Source organism: Centruroides vittatus, unplaced genomic scaffold, assembly GCF_030686945.1.
Source record: "Centruroides vittatus isolate TY-2023 unplaced genomic scaffold, ASM3068694v2 contig_417, whole genome shotgun sequence".
Taxonomy (NCBI): domain Eukaryota; kingdom Metazoa; phylum Arthropoda; class Arachnida; order Scorpiones; family Buthidae; genus Centruroides; species Centruroides vittatus.
The window spans coordinates 1950328-1966478 of NW_027122227.1; the positions used below are offsets into that span (position 1 = coordinate 1950328).

General features: G+C 26.0%; 1 long non-coding RNA gene across 1 annotated transcript; it reads right to left on the reverse strand.

Moving 5' to 3' along the window:
- Window positions 1-661: 661 nt before the first annotated feature.
- LOC136976686 (uncharacterized) lies at window positions 662-16087 on the reverse strand. The gene is made up of 2 exons (XR_010880970.1): window positions 15946-16087; window positions 662-791 (listed from the first exon to the last, which is right to left on the reverse strand). It is a non-coding gene; the product is annotated as an uncharacterized lncRNA (long non-coding RNA).
- Between the last annotated feature and the right edge of the window lie 64 nt (window positions 16088-16151).

Sequence of the window (16151 nt, forward strand, 5' to 3'; positions counted from 1 at the left end):
GGTTAATGATATTGTAAGAACGATTTCACGCTTTTGTACAGCTGCGGGCAATTCTGGCAGATGAAAAATCGAAAATTAGTTAATGAGATAAGAATGATAATACAAGATATATTGTGAATTTCGTGAATATAAATGGAAATTCCCTTTTGTTTAATCAAAGAATGAAGATTTTTATAAAATAATAATTTATTTTATGAGTCATAAAATGTACTACAGAAAGATAAAATATATATTTTCCTTTTAATGTATAAAATTATTTTAAAATAAGCATTCAATTTAAATTCAATGTTAAATATCTCATGCAATTCAAAAATAATTTATTATGTGTATTAACTTAAAAGTAATTTATGTATGCAATATTGAATTATATTATAATAGATAAAGCATATAAAATTTTTAATTAAATTTCTGTAGTAATTTAAATTATTTATTGAATTTAATTATTCTTTGTATAATTTTTATATTTTTGTGTTTTAACTTCCTTAAAATAAAGTAGTTAAAAAACAAAATAAAATAATTAAGAAGCTAAAATAATCTTTGTTGTTTTTTAATAAAGAATTTTTTTAAGATAAAATTTTGACATTGAAATATTAACATTAAAATCTGATTTGATATTAATTGGAAAAACCAGACAGAAGTTTAATTAGGCGTAAATTAGATATTTCAAATTAAAATCTATTTTATTCAAAAAAAATATAAAATAAACTGCATCGTTTCGTTGCTTCGTTCCCCGAATCTCTAAATGAAAATGCCAGGCAGGAAGTATCTTTAAATCTCACCCTGCAGATTTCCTGTAAAATATATAAAATATCAGTCAACTTATCAAGCAATATCTCTTATTAAAAATTTAAATTATATAATATTTTGCTGAAATTTTATAATAAAATTTAATCAACATTCTACGTAACTGTGTGATAAACAATATTATAAGATTATATTGTCGTACAAAAGAATGTGCGATACACGAGGAAAAAAACATATAGTTAAATGTAATCATTCTAACAACGATTTAAATGAGATACATATATAGCATTATTTCTTTTAATAATTAATCATTTAAAAACAGAAGTTATAAAAATTAATTTAATATATATATATCGGTTAAATTATGTGATTTTAATATAGCCGAATGTAAATTTATCAAGAAGATATATTAAATAGGAAATTACACAGAGATAAAATTTTCGAATTATATAATAATCATTACAAAGCAATATTTTCATCTATTCATGTATTTCCAAAATCATATAATAATTAATATTTTTAAATAAGAAAATCATTTTGAAAATCCCAAGTAATTAATCTATTTTATAAATATTTTTATATTATTTTTCCCTTTAGTCAATTTCAAAACAAAGCACACATAATTAATACATATGTGAAATATTGAATTTTAAATGGTATATAATATTTTAATGCACAAAATATATTTTAAAAAATGAAAACAGTTCGTAAAGAATAAATATAAATCTATTACTATAATAATAATAGATAATACATAGTTATAAATTTGACTTATGAACTTTTGAACTTGAACTACACTTCTTTGTATGTACGTCATGCTTTCTTGGAATTTGGAATTCTTAAAAGATGGTAAAATCCCGTTTTAAAAGCTGATTATGACCCCATACTATGAAAACAGATATAGAGAACGATGAATAAATATAAAGTTTTAATCAGTATTTATACAAAGATATAATGTAACAGATGAGTAACTTTTATTTTAAAAATTATTTTTCAAATTAAAAGTACGTTTCTAAATATTCTTACCTGAAATTAAGCAAATCGCAAAATACTTAGCATTGAAAATTTATATAACAGCATAACTATAAGTATTAAAAGCATTTAACAAAAATTTATTCTATGGTAATAAATCAAGGAAATAATGTTATAACGGTGAATACAATGGCCAAAGGATAAAGGCACTAGCCTCTCTGGGAAACCAGGTTCGAGTTCAAGTCGGATTCTTAGAAATTTCATGAGTAGTGACTCGAATATGTAGGCAATGTACAGTATATAGTGTCATCATCCAACTGACCTCTTTGTGGGCTTAGTAGAACCAATAACAAATCCGCAAACAGCACTCTTATTATCCATAGGGCAGGGGAAAAATATCGATGAATATATATTATTTTGTATAATAGAGAATTTTAGAACTGAAATTGGCAATTATGAAAGAAAATCAAAACAGAAGTGTCAATATCCGAACGAGTTATCAAATCAGTGATTGTATTTTTATTAGAAGGAAAACAATTCAGTATTGATAATAATTATCGAAACACGATTATAATGTTTTCATTTTAAAGCATAATATGGTGAGAAAAGAAGAACTATATCTATACGGTGGCAAGCATTTTTTCTTTGATAGAAAAAGAAAATAATAAAAGGTTAATGTTACCTTAAGTTCCAAGATGGCGGCTCGTCTCTGATTCCAGAAAACAGAAGACAGGAAACAGTGGGGACGCACGTTCTAACCTAGTCTAACCTATTCTAATAATTTGGTTGGTAATAATTATGGTAATTTATTAGAATAGGTTAGGTTAGGTTAGAACGTGCGTCCCCACTGTTTTCCTTCTTCTATTTGCTGGAATCAGAGACGAGCCGCCATCTTAAAACCTAAGGTAACATTAACCTAATAAAATGTGAAGATTTTATGAACCATTTCTAATTCATAGCAGAATCCTATTATAATTTTCATGTTTCGTTTTATTTATTCCATTAAATCGTTGAAAAAAGTGAAATAAAATTCAACATGATAATGATCGAGTGAAGCAGTAAAATAAGAATGATTACATAATTAATAATATAAATATTTTAATAGAATATTTATATAATGAAACCAGTGTAAAACTAAACCAGAATAAAAAGGAAACCACACGTACCAGAAAAATATTCAGTACCGTGCGGTTCCGGTTTGCATAGATTTCAGTGTATTTCAATTTTGAAAATGAAATGAGAAGTTTAAACTGTTGCGGATAAGCTATGAAAAATTTTACGGTGAATCAATAGAATTTCAGTTATAAAAATTATATTTGAAATATTTCTAGTTATACACAAATGATTCATTTAATATATATATTTTAAATGTTAATATGTAAGAAGATACACTATAATTAGAGGAATTTTAAATTAACAACTATACTTGTGTGTACGTCTCAAATAAATTGTTACTATTCACTATACATTATAATTTATATTCTAACACATAATTTTTAAGAAATATTTCAAAAAATTTTTCTTTGTATAATATGTCGGATAATTTTCTCTATTTCCTGTATTCTAAAAAATCCTTATGACAAAATAAATATTTATTATTGTCATAATCATGATAGTATTGTTAATGTGTTTATACTACAGATTAAAATTAATTTTATTTATTTAGCAATTATAAAAAAAATATTTAATAGTGCCAGTAATATATATGACCAATAATTTTATACATAAATAAAAAATTCAAAAACTAATTTTTAAAAATCCAGCAACAAGTTGAGTAACTTACCAGGCAAAAAAAATTAAAATTGTATGTGGCGCCATCTGTTGTGAGATTGTATTTTTAAAATATTTTTATATTATTAATTATTATGAAATAACAAAAAGCTTAATTTTAAGGATAGAGATTTATTTAAAAATAGTAAATGCTAAAAACGAGTAAAACCTTCATTAAGTCCGACCCCACTTGAGTTATGATACACCACCCTCTCTACTTCCCATCCCTCGACCTTTAACCGCCAAAATTTAATAGTAGCAATGCTCCTTATACACTAACCCTCCTACAAAATTTCAGAAATTTTCGACAAAACACACAGGAGTTATTTAGCTTCAAAATGAATGAGCAAAAACGTGTTCCACACAGACACACACATCCTTACATACAGGAAAAAACCCTAACTTTTTTTGAATTTGTCGACGTTTCGAGGTACCCTGAGTCCAAAAATGTAAAAATCTTGACTGTATTTTTTGATCGATAGCCCTGTTATATATAAAAGCTGGAGAAGTAAGAATTAAAAAAATATATATTAAGTTTGTAACGAAAAGATTTTTAAAATTTCCCAATAATTTGCAGAGTTCTGTTAGAAACTTTAAAAAATTTCTATTAAATAAAGTATGTTAAAGCTTTGAAATCTCAACAACATAACATTCTATATTACCAGAATTTAAATTTTATTATATTAACTATTATACTTTTATTAGCAAATAAATTATGACTGTATAAAATGAATTTTTATCGTATAAGCTAGTAAATAATAAATGACACTGTAAAGCAATATTTGAATGTACGGTGATGCAATATTTTGGATTTGGATATAATTTTTTCTGCCATAAATTTTAGTACAGAATAATTTTTAATAGCGTATTAATATGGCAACCATATTGCATTATCGATTAATTTTGTTATTAAGTAACGAATTATAACAATGTATTTTTTAAATTTATATAAAAATTTATGGAAATATTAAATAGATAATAATTTAGTTTTAATAATATCGTAAAGATGGCTGAGATAATTAAGACGTAGGCTGATCTTCCTACTTCGGGATCGAATCCGAGAATTTGAAAAAAAACCCTAGGAATTTTTCGAAGGGATTGGTCCATCCTGAATGTATCAGTACTCCTTCTTCCCCACTACATTGTAGGTCTGGTCAAACCCACGTTTGACTTGATTAAAAGACCCTTTTATTGCCCAGAGGGGAGAAAGAGAGGTTTCTCCCCTTTAAACTATTTAATAGTAAATTATTTCGTGTCAAATTTTAAGCAATAACTAATAATCCTCATTTTTATTTTATTTTATAAACCATAAATTAACTATATAATGCATCTTTATTTTTTCATTTTTCTTTCCACACAGTGATTTGTTAAGATTTAAGATTTCAAAAATAAAATTAAAATATTTAAAATGAATAAATTTCATTTTATAGCATTTTTTGATTTTAATATAATTCATTTAATAAAATATAACAACACCTTCTAACATTTTCAATGATAGAAATGATTAGAATAATTCCTAAAGTAGATAGAATTTACTTCTATTTTTATATAAAATTTCATTATAAAAAAGAAGTAATAAAAGTAATTTAGAATGCCAAACGACATATCATAATTATAATTTTCATTTTCGTTTAAAACCGAAACAAAACTTGTGTTTCGATGTGTCTTTTTACGTAATCATTGTCGTTGCTGAGTGCCATGTCTAGGTAATGAAATCACAGAACGTTCGAGTAAATTGCTCAGTACTAATAAGAATATACATATATTGAATCAGAACAATAGAATGACGAATAAAAGATGAATGAAATATCTTTGATTCATAACATAATACTGCTTGCATGCTTGATGTTTGCTCACTTGTTGGATATGTAAATTGTATTATTCATAAATTAAATGATTTCTCAATTTCATGAATAGTCAACAATAAAAAATAATTATAAAATTATTCATATATTTACTGGTTTTTCGTCCCAACTAAATGAAGTATGAGTAATTTATTTAAAAATTTCTTTATGGAAATAAAATTTTGGCCGTTAAAATAATATTTATTAATTTGAAATTTCGAATTTATAATTTCTAAAATAATAAATAATTGTTATAAATTGTAATTCTGATAAATAATTACGCAGAATGACTTGCAATTATTTCAAAATTTAACAAAAATTCTTAAAATATACTATAGCTGTAACATTAGTGTAATTTAATGATTCATTAATTTTTAAACTGAGTAATATTTACATTAAGATAGAGGTAAAAAACACTTTATTTGCAGTTTTTCCGAATGTTTTGATTGTTTTGTATCGATTAAACTAACACAGAGACGTTTGTCGTTAACAATTCCTATTTCAATTAATCTAATATAAACATTGAAAACAAAAATCGTGAATTTTTCAAAGAAATGATAATATAAAAAAAACTATGACGGAGTAATTTAATAGAAATTTTCCGTTAGGAAAACCACCGAATTTACCTTAAAAGCATTCTTATAACAATCCTAAGAATTAAGAATGTATACAAGAGGTTACTATATCATTTCTCAGTAAAATAATCCATTCTTTTGTAATGAATTCTTGAGAAATGAAAGAAAATTCCCTATTCTATTGAAATGCAGAAAAACGGGAAGTAAAAGAAACTGGAAAAACAATAAGTTAGATCAATGTCCTTAACATTTTGCAATCTTTTTAATGATTCTTCACTTTATACAGAGTTTTTGTTGTATGAATGTCTGATAATATCTCTAATTTTTTTTCTTTTTTTTAATATAGTGACTAGTCAAGGTCAAGAAACTTAAATTGACAATAACCTAATTATGTCAACATTAAAATTAAAAATTATATTATAATGTATATAATAACAATAAATTATTATTGTTTAATATTAAGAAATTACTATTCTTAAGTTCTATGGATTCGTTTTAAGATTAAAATTAAAAATCGCTTTTAATTTATAAACTTATGAGAGAAATTTCAAGAAACACGGGACAATTAAATTCGTAAAGTCATCTATTAGAGCCAGCGGCTAAGTAATTTATTCTTTTATCGAATTCAGCAATCTAACTTCGAAAACTTGAATTCGGATTAAGAAAAATCCCGTTTTATGGCTATATTTTAAGAACAGCTGTTTCAGGTTTCGTTTATTTTAGAATATAAATCAGTAAAATTTTAAATGAAACTTTCAAATATAAGCCCTATTTATAATCTTATGCTAGTTAATAACCTAAATATAATAATTAAAAGTCTATTAAAATCGAAAAATCACAATGGAATTCCAATAACGGTTTTAGAAATTATTAATCAGCGTTAAAACTGATTTTTGTTCGTTAAAGCTTGGATCAAATGCTCAACAATAGATGAGAATCGAACTAAGAAAAGAAAACTTTACTCCCATACAAATGACTACAACTACCACTACAGCTAATATAAAACAAATTATGTAAGGGCCTACTATTTTTATAACTAATTTATGGTTTGTGATATATTATTGAAGATTTTATTTTTAAGAAAGTACGATTTTCTACAAGATACGAGATTCGAGATACTTTCTTCAAGATTTCTTTATATACAAGCTACTGAGCAGAGTTAATATAATCTTTGTGTCAGCACAAAAGTAAGTAAATAAATGAAAGTAAAGCCGTAGTCATTTATATTCAAAAATGGCAACGAAGTGTCTTATATCTAAGAATGCAAATCTCATCATCACGTTCATGGGTTCCTCAGTATGGGTTCCGTGGGGTTTTTGACCAGTCTGAATTCGATTCCTAGTCTCCCGAGCAATAAACTCCCACCTTAACCGCTCGGCCATCCGGCTGTCCACATGTATTGACTATATCTGAATGTTGTTACTTGATTAATGTGATTATCATCTCCTATAAACTACAGAAAAGTTTGATCTAAAATATATTGTACTGTACGAGTACCCACGCACTGGAATAGCGTGTTTCTAACTCTATAGTACAGCGATGGCGATATTTAATTTGAATAATTAAATAAAAATAAACAATTATTACAAATTTACTCGATTTATCGTGTAAAATCTGTATCAGAAAAATAACAATAAATTCTGTAGTCTATAAGTTAAAAGAAAATAATAATGTGATTATAATGAAATCAAATATTTCTATTTAATGGGAAATGTGCTGTTTATTTTGCATAATTTCTCCGCTTAAGGTTCATAGTAGCCTTTAAGACTTTTCTCCATAGCTTTAAGGACATTGCTCTCACACTACAAATGAAAAAATATTTGATAGATTTTAAAACTTTGCATAACTTATAGAAACCTAATACTTTCTAAACATTCAATGCACGTAACATGAAATCGTCGCGCGGGTCATGGGTTCACCATCACTGCTCTAGTAGCCTACATCTTTATATATTCTACACAATGTTCGTCGATTAAATTAAAAACTGCTCCTATTGATAAACAATAATATCTAATAAGTTTAAAAACTGTAATTTAATATCAACAGTAGATTCGAAGTAAATGTTTCTTCTCGACATTGACCATGAACTGTTTCTTCCGCCATTTTGAAATGATGAATAACAACATTCTGCGGTTGTCGGGAAAAACCCAGTTTAATTACATTACGTTTAATTAATGTTTGGCGAATAAGTTCAAACTTCATTACACTTTAGAACGACAAAATATCGTCGTTATTTTAGAAACATTTTCGTGAATTCAGCCGGTAAACAATACGAAATCCCGACAAATTTAAAAACAAAGTCTGTAAAGATTCGTCAAAAGACAAAACAGTAATAATTTTAAAAAATAACAAATATAAAAATCAAATTTTAATAGTTCTTTCTGTAATAATAAAAGATAGTTTATACGTATTCGCGTGCATTTACTAAAAGCTTTGTTTAATATTTAAAAAGAAAATAAATAATCATTCGTTAAAACCTTTAAATTATAAGATTCAACATATCAGAACAGCTTTAAAAATTAATTTAAAATATAAAGATTTAATATAGCCTATGTAGTAGACCAGCATTTCTCAACCTGGGGTCGCGAGACAATAATGAAATTATTTTGAGAAAAAAATAATTTATTATAAACTTATAAACGTTTTACTTACGATAAGTACACGTGTAAAAAAAAGAAATTAATGTAATGGTTGCATTTGTTTTTCATTTAAAATTTTCTCCATACGTGGATCGAATTACAAAGAGCACGTACACATCAAGTTGAAACTTGTAAATTGCTCATGTATGTTCACGTCATACATGCATGTTCATACCCGTCGCTATAAACGCAACGACATATAATAATAGGAATACAGTAGAGAGTCGTTAATCGGAACACTGGTAATCGGAATCGCCGGTAATCGGCACGATTTTCAGTCGGACTGTGTCGTGCTGAATCGAACGTTTTTGATACTAAATTTACTTCTAAAGTATAATTTTCATGTTTTTATATTCTTCAATATATTTATTTTGTTTGTACAAAATGCAGAAATAATTTTTAACGATACGATAGCCTCGATTATTATTATAAAAATTTTCGTTAGGCTTAAAATCGACGAAAATTCAACACGAAGCGACACGCAACGGAGAAAAATTCAACACGAAGCGACACGCAACGGAGAAAAATTTGAACATCGGACAGATTAATGTATTTTTTCGTACATAATGGGTAATCGGAACAACCCACAGTCCCCAATTGATTCCGATTTACGACTCTCTACTGTAGTTGTATTACATTTTTTATACTGTCGGTATTTTCTTAATGTATAAAATTAGTACACTGTGATAAGCGGCCGGATGGCCGAGCGGTCAAGGTTAGCAGCCTGCCGTCCTGGGGGACCCGGGATCGAATCCGGACGGGTCGAAAAATCCCCACGATTTTTTCGGGGGGTGGTCCGTCCGGATATGTCGGTCTCCGTCCCTCACCACCCGGCCGCCCCATTGTGGGCCTGGCCGAACCCATAATGGGCTTGCTATAAGAGGCCCTCTTAGTGCCCACAGGGCGGAAAGAGTTAAAAGAAAAAAAAGTACAATGTGATTATATAATATTTAAAAAAAATTTACATTTATAATTACAGTCAAAATTCAATTAGTAATAGTAAGGCTTACTGTTATTATTCCTTTGGGTGGGAATCGTGAAATATTAATTTTATTTATATTTACTATTTGGGGGGTCGCGAAGCGCTGTAGTAGACTATATAATTAGAATTTAATGCTTCGTCAGCATTTCAGCATTTAACTAATATCAGTCTCTAAATTTCAGAATTTAATGGGGAGAAAAATTAAATATTTGACTATTTGCATCGATTAATTGAGAAAGTTTCCAGTTTAAGAATTATTACGTAGTGACTATTATCTTTTAATGGAAATTTTCCGTTTTGATTATCGATTTTTAATTTTATCGTAGAAAAACATCTGATGAAATTAATCAGAATAAAGTATATGTGACGACATTAATCTATTGCCCTTTTGTACTTTCCAACAAAATTGAGTCTGGACCAAAGAAAAAAACTGAAAAAAATAATTATACTAAGAACATGACAAAATCTACTGTTATTGAAAGTTTAACGGATAAAATATATGTAAAAGTATATTGCAGGGGTGGGCAAGCAAGAGTTCAGTGGGAGCCGAAATGTAAGTTTTGCAAAATGCATGGGAGCCACAGTTCTGTACTGTCGTAGCGGATAGTATGGTAAGGCGAGCGATTTTATTATATAATATAAATATAATATAAAACAAATATTGAAATTTTTTAATAAACATATTTTCACAAAATTATAAAAATAAAATTCTAAAAATAATAATAAAAAACAGAAATTAACACTTTCAGCAAGAGCCGCATTTGCCCATGCCTGGTATATAGTCTAAATATTAAATATATATTTTATTATATATTTAATTACATATATCTCTGTCTATAATTAAAATTGAAAAATCTGAAAAAATGATTATAGGTCTTCTAAACTAATAATTTTGTCATGTGAGTGATAACAGGAAAATTATTTTCAGTTTAATAATAATACTTTACAGATCAAATTTTTTAAGAAAATAAATTTTAAAAGGTAACATAAAACCTCACTGTAGCTGTACTAAATGCGCCGCCAGTAATTATCACTGGTGTAGGAATCATTTTTATCTCAAACTATTATAAACACGAAAGTAATTACGATAATATTTAATAAATATATAACTACTATCAAAATATGTGCAAATTGGGACGAACTTTTAAATAAAAATGTGCTGTAAGAAGAGGCAGTCCGGAATTTGCCAAGTCCTAAGCAAGGTGTCGAGAGCTTGTATGGGGCCCAGGAGTAAAGTTGGTCCCTTTTGCCTCTTAGAGAACCTCTTTAGCATTTTATATTTTGAACAAATGAAATTTTTAGAATGTTTCTTTATTAATGAAAATCATTCCTAAATATTTTATTTTCTGTTTTAAGACTCACTAAAAGAGCGGTAGATTTATTGTATTAGATATTTCAGTATTGTAGGTAGAGGTATACAATAATACTGTATGAACATTTTTAATACAAAAAAAAAAGTAAAACACAAAAGAAAGTAATAAAAATACAGTATGTACTGTATAGTATAATAGTTTTACAATGAATTGGTAAATTCAATATGTGTACAGAAATTCACCTACAAAACTGTTTTCATGCTTTAAGCAGCGCTAAATTAATTTATTATAAAAAAAAAACATAAGGCAAATTGTGTAGCAATATCTCCTTCAATGGACAAGATGGAAACTGAAGAAAGTATCTCTGGACAGGTTGGAGGTGGTTCTTGATCAATTTTAAGTTTGAAAATGATCGTTTTGCAAATGTAACAGATAGCAGTACAATTATATTTTCAACGATTACTTACTTTTATGATTTAAATATTAAAAGATGCTATCAAATTTGCGAGGTCCTCGAAAGCGCGTGGTCTTGGACGTCGCTTTTTTCGCCTATACCAGGCCTGGCCAACCCAAATTGTTTCGCGGGCCACTTTGATCATGCGTAAAATTACGGTGGGCCACAATTTAGGCAAACATGCTTTTAAAAGTAAAAGAAATACAAAATGAATAAGATTTTATTGTTATACCAAGAATTCGTACTCGCACTTGTGCATTATAACAATGAAACATTCAAATTTTCATTTATTTAATTGTTTTGGTATACAAATAACGGGAAACAAGTTTTAATAGATATATAATATTGCTTAGCGGGCCACACAATTTAACGTGACGGGCCACTGGGTTGGCCAGGCCTGGCCTATACAGTATATATATAGGGCCGTTTTTGGCTGTAAGTAGTTGAAATCCTCGATAAATCTTCGAAGAGAGAGAAATAAAAGTAGCATTTCCGGTTTGTTGGAGTGCGATGTTAAACTTGTATGATTGATAGATTGTAACTAGATTGCACTTCGTAGACGAAAATTTGATTCTGATTCGTTACGTGTGGAATTTTTTAATGCTTATTTTATATTCTTTATAGAAGATAAAATATATAAAAATCTACAAAATAATATTTACACATGACTAGTAAATTAGATCGCCTATTAGAAATTCTAACTACCAGATTTTTATAAATATTATATTACAGTTTTATTATTCTTTACGTATTATGTTAAACATAAAAAAATTAAGTATATAAAAAAGGCAATTTATATTAAACGGACGTTTATAAAGTTTAATTTTACTATTAATTTTTCACTTATAAATAGCAATAAGTAATAATAATTATTACTAGTATTTATATGATTTCATTAATGCGTGAATTTCAGTTAGGAAAGTAAAACAATTTATAGAAACTTCTGTATATCGCTTTTGAGCTTCATTAACGAACTACTCATTTGTTCTAAAGGAAATATTATTTCCTTCGTGACAATGGGACAGTCCAATGAGTCATACAATTAAATAAATTGATAACGTAGTTTAATCTTTACTCTATTAAAACATATGAGCAGTTTTAATAACTTTTTTTATATATGAATATATAATAAATAAAAATTACATATAAACATTACAATTTTGCACAACTCTGTTTTGTATTTATAAACCTAGATTAATCTCTTATTATAGGGCAAAAAACAATATTTTGATCCATAAATAGCATTTATTGTTGTTAATTAATTTATTTACAATTCTAAGATACGTATTTAAATTAGATTTTATTACGAATAATAAAAACTGTGTACCCTATCATTACTAATACTTAATACATCTTGACTTCATTAAATAATAAAATTAAAAACATATAGAAAAATATGTTATTAACTTTCTTTAATTTTTATCAATAGTAAATATGACGCTGTACTTTATATTACTGAAATAATTGCAACATGTATAAATTCATGTTGGAAATTTTTCCTTGCTTTATCCAGAATTCAGTTTAGCCTTACTACGGCATTTTATAGGTCTATACACATAAGTAGGTTATGTCGAGAAGTAAAGTAAAAATTATATCATGAAATTATTTGATTTATTAAAGAATATTTTTAAAAAAATTCCTATTTTTTAGAAAAGAAATGAAGTATTGTTGTTCAATATTCCGTTTCTAAAGAAAGCTGTGCACAAATTATAAATCATCTATCATATTTAGTAATAGTAAGTTAAATTGAATTATAAATGGTGATGATATTATTTTTTTATACTTTCATCCGTTTTTCACTTTAAATTTCTTTTGAATAATAAAAATAAATTGTTTATTTCAACGTGCTTTTGACTACAAAAGGACTTTAAATGTAAAATGGAATTGGAAGATTCGTGCGAAGCTACTTTTTTTTTTTTTTTTTTTTAATCAAAATTCGATTCTATCTTTTACAAATTATATTCTAAAAAGATTGTCGAGAAGAAAAGGTTTCCACCCTCGTTATCTCCTACTTTTTGCTTTCCTTTTACAAAACTATAACCCTGACATCATTTTCCTCTTTAAAAGTCGTGCTACTGGCATCTGTTCTCACCTAATTCGCATACTTTATGCATAACCAATTTACATTAGATTGATGAGATCATTTTTGAAACTTTTTTCCTTTTATGAATTTGTAAAAGTAAAATACCGCCCTTATATATAACAAACTTTAACCTAGGTGAACTTGTATAATTAGGCTCATTTGGGTTAAGCCACAGTATAAGTAAGACAGGAGTGGTATTTTCCGTCTATCTTTTAATCTGAAACGATATTTTTTGCAGCTGTTAAAAACAGAGAATTGTTTGTTCTTCAAATATTGTAAAACCCAAACCAAATATTTCTTAAAATAATAATAAAAAAAATTAACTGAAGATATTAATACTTGCGGTAGTTACATATTTAAATTTAAATGCGTTAATTCTGTTTTATAGATTTAAAGATTGTGAAGTAATGTATTCATGTATTTGACAATTTCACTTTTATTTCTATTTTTTACGTAAGAACATATTTTTAATATACAATTTTCATTAAAAAATACCTATTTTATTCACATAAATCAATTTAATTTTCATTATATTACTTAAAAATTAACACTTTCGTAATAAGTGTGAGGATTTAATTTTTATATATTAAAGTTTCTTTAATAAATAAGAATGTAATTATGATTTAACTGTTACGTGATTTTAAATTACAAAAGTATAATATTCCCCGAGCAATATGGATTAATGAAAATAACAGAAGTTTCAGTTTTGATTTCGTTTTTGCGTCGGTACATCCTGAAATTTGGTATAAACTTAATACAATATTGATATTTAACTTATATTATTCTAATTATATAATCATATATTATTACATATTATATAACATAATACGGCTATACTTAATTATAAATTAAATTTAATATTATCTTACTTAACTGATCAAGAATAAATTCAGATGGATAACTTTACAATAAATCTCTTTATTAATTTTCTATTTAAAAAATGCGCATAAATGAGTTAATATATTTCATAATTCAGCTTATAATTTACTAAAATTTAAAAAAAAAATAAACAGATAATATACATACGAGTTCAGTGACTATTGTGGTATATAGTTAAGTATATTTTAATAAAAATTATTTTAGAAAATGATAAATATAAACTAAATTTCAACTTATACTTTACCTTGATCGTTATTCAAAATAGATATTTAAAAATCTATTAAAGCGAAATATATGGAAAAAAATTTAAGATGAAATTACTGTTAATTTAATTAACAAATGAAGCATTTCCTGGATATTTTCTTAGAGTTTTAAGCATTAAAAAAATAATATAAATACAATTATAACTATTTTAATGCTAAAAATGAAGCTTCGTTTTCAGATTTCCTTATTAAAATAAGAATATTCAAAATTTAGAACCTATTGATCTAAACGATCATTTAATTAAAATGGAAGATAATAATATTTTTAATATTATTAAATTAAAAAAATTACATTTATATAATTTACAGGATAAATATGTTTTAATTGGCGTTATAATTAACAGCTAACGAATTCAAATGTTCTTTAAAAAGTTCCAGAAAGTTACAAATGGCGACAGAAACTGCGCAAAATTAATCTTCATTTTTTATTTTTTAAATTTATTAATATTTGATTAATTAATATCTAAAATAATACTAAAGTTTTGATCAAATAGAAAATGTTAACATAGATATTTGTAAAATTTATGAATAAGGAAAAAAGGATTACAGTTTAAAACTACAAAATTTGTTTTAAAATTCTTTTTATCCACCATAAAAACTATCGATAATTATTAAAACTCTTTTAATATATCAAAAACTAAAATTTAATTTGAAAATTTAAATAATAAAAAGAAAAAATGAAAGTAAATTTTAAGCTGAAACATAACTGAAATCGATAAAAATGGCGATTTTTATCGTTAAATAAGTTTTGCTTAATCATAAAAAAGTAATTAAAAAATCCAAATTAAAAACCCGAAAATATTTTATTTTTCTATTAAAGAAAGATTTAATATTAATTATTGTTAATTTATTTCTTCGAACGACATTTTCGTGAATTTCCGTTTAGAAATTTGATACACGGTCCATCTCCAGATACACACTCATTCTTTATGATGACTTTGCTCAATAGTATACGAAATTTCGAAATGCCTTAAGTTAAAATATAAATCATTAGCTTTTCATAATACTTTTTTAAAAAATCATTGCCAAAAATATGTAAGTATTGCAAAAGATGTGTACTTATAAAATGTGAAAACCAGTCACGTGAGAATGTGTCAAAGATATTGATCCAAATACAAATTTACTAAGCTTATTTACAATTAATTAAGAAATTCAATACGTTACTGTAAATTGACCACAGATTTAATTAATGAATTGAAATATAAGAATTAGCCAATAGGAGATAAGATGACGTTATAAAATTTTAATAAGTAAAAACGCTTTAATAAAAGATTTCTGCCGATTGGTTAATCGTTTTAATTCATTTATTACGTAATAGAATTTCAAATTCTTCTTCTTATTATTATTTTAAATAATATGAAATATTGAAGCTAATTTTAAGATTATAAATTTAAAAAATAAATAAATAATTTGTAATAATTACTTACCAATTAATTTTTTTCTTGTAAATTAATATTTTAATATTTAAAATAATTTATATTATTGGTGTGAATAGTAGGAATATAAAATAATGTGTGAAGAAGTTCGTACATTTTTAAATGTCACGTGACCGTTATCCAATGAATCAGGATTACGACACTAGACAGGGAGAACGTTGATTGGCCGTAGGAGGAAAACAAAACAAGCGTCATGA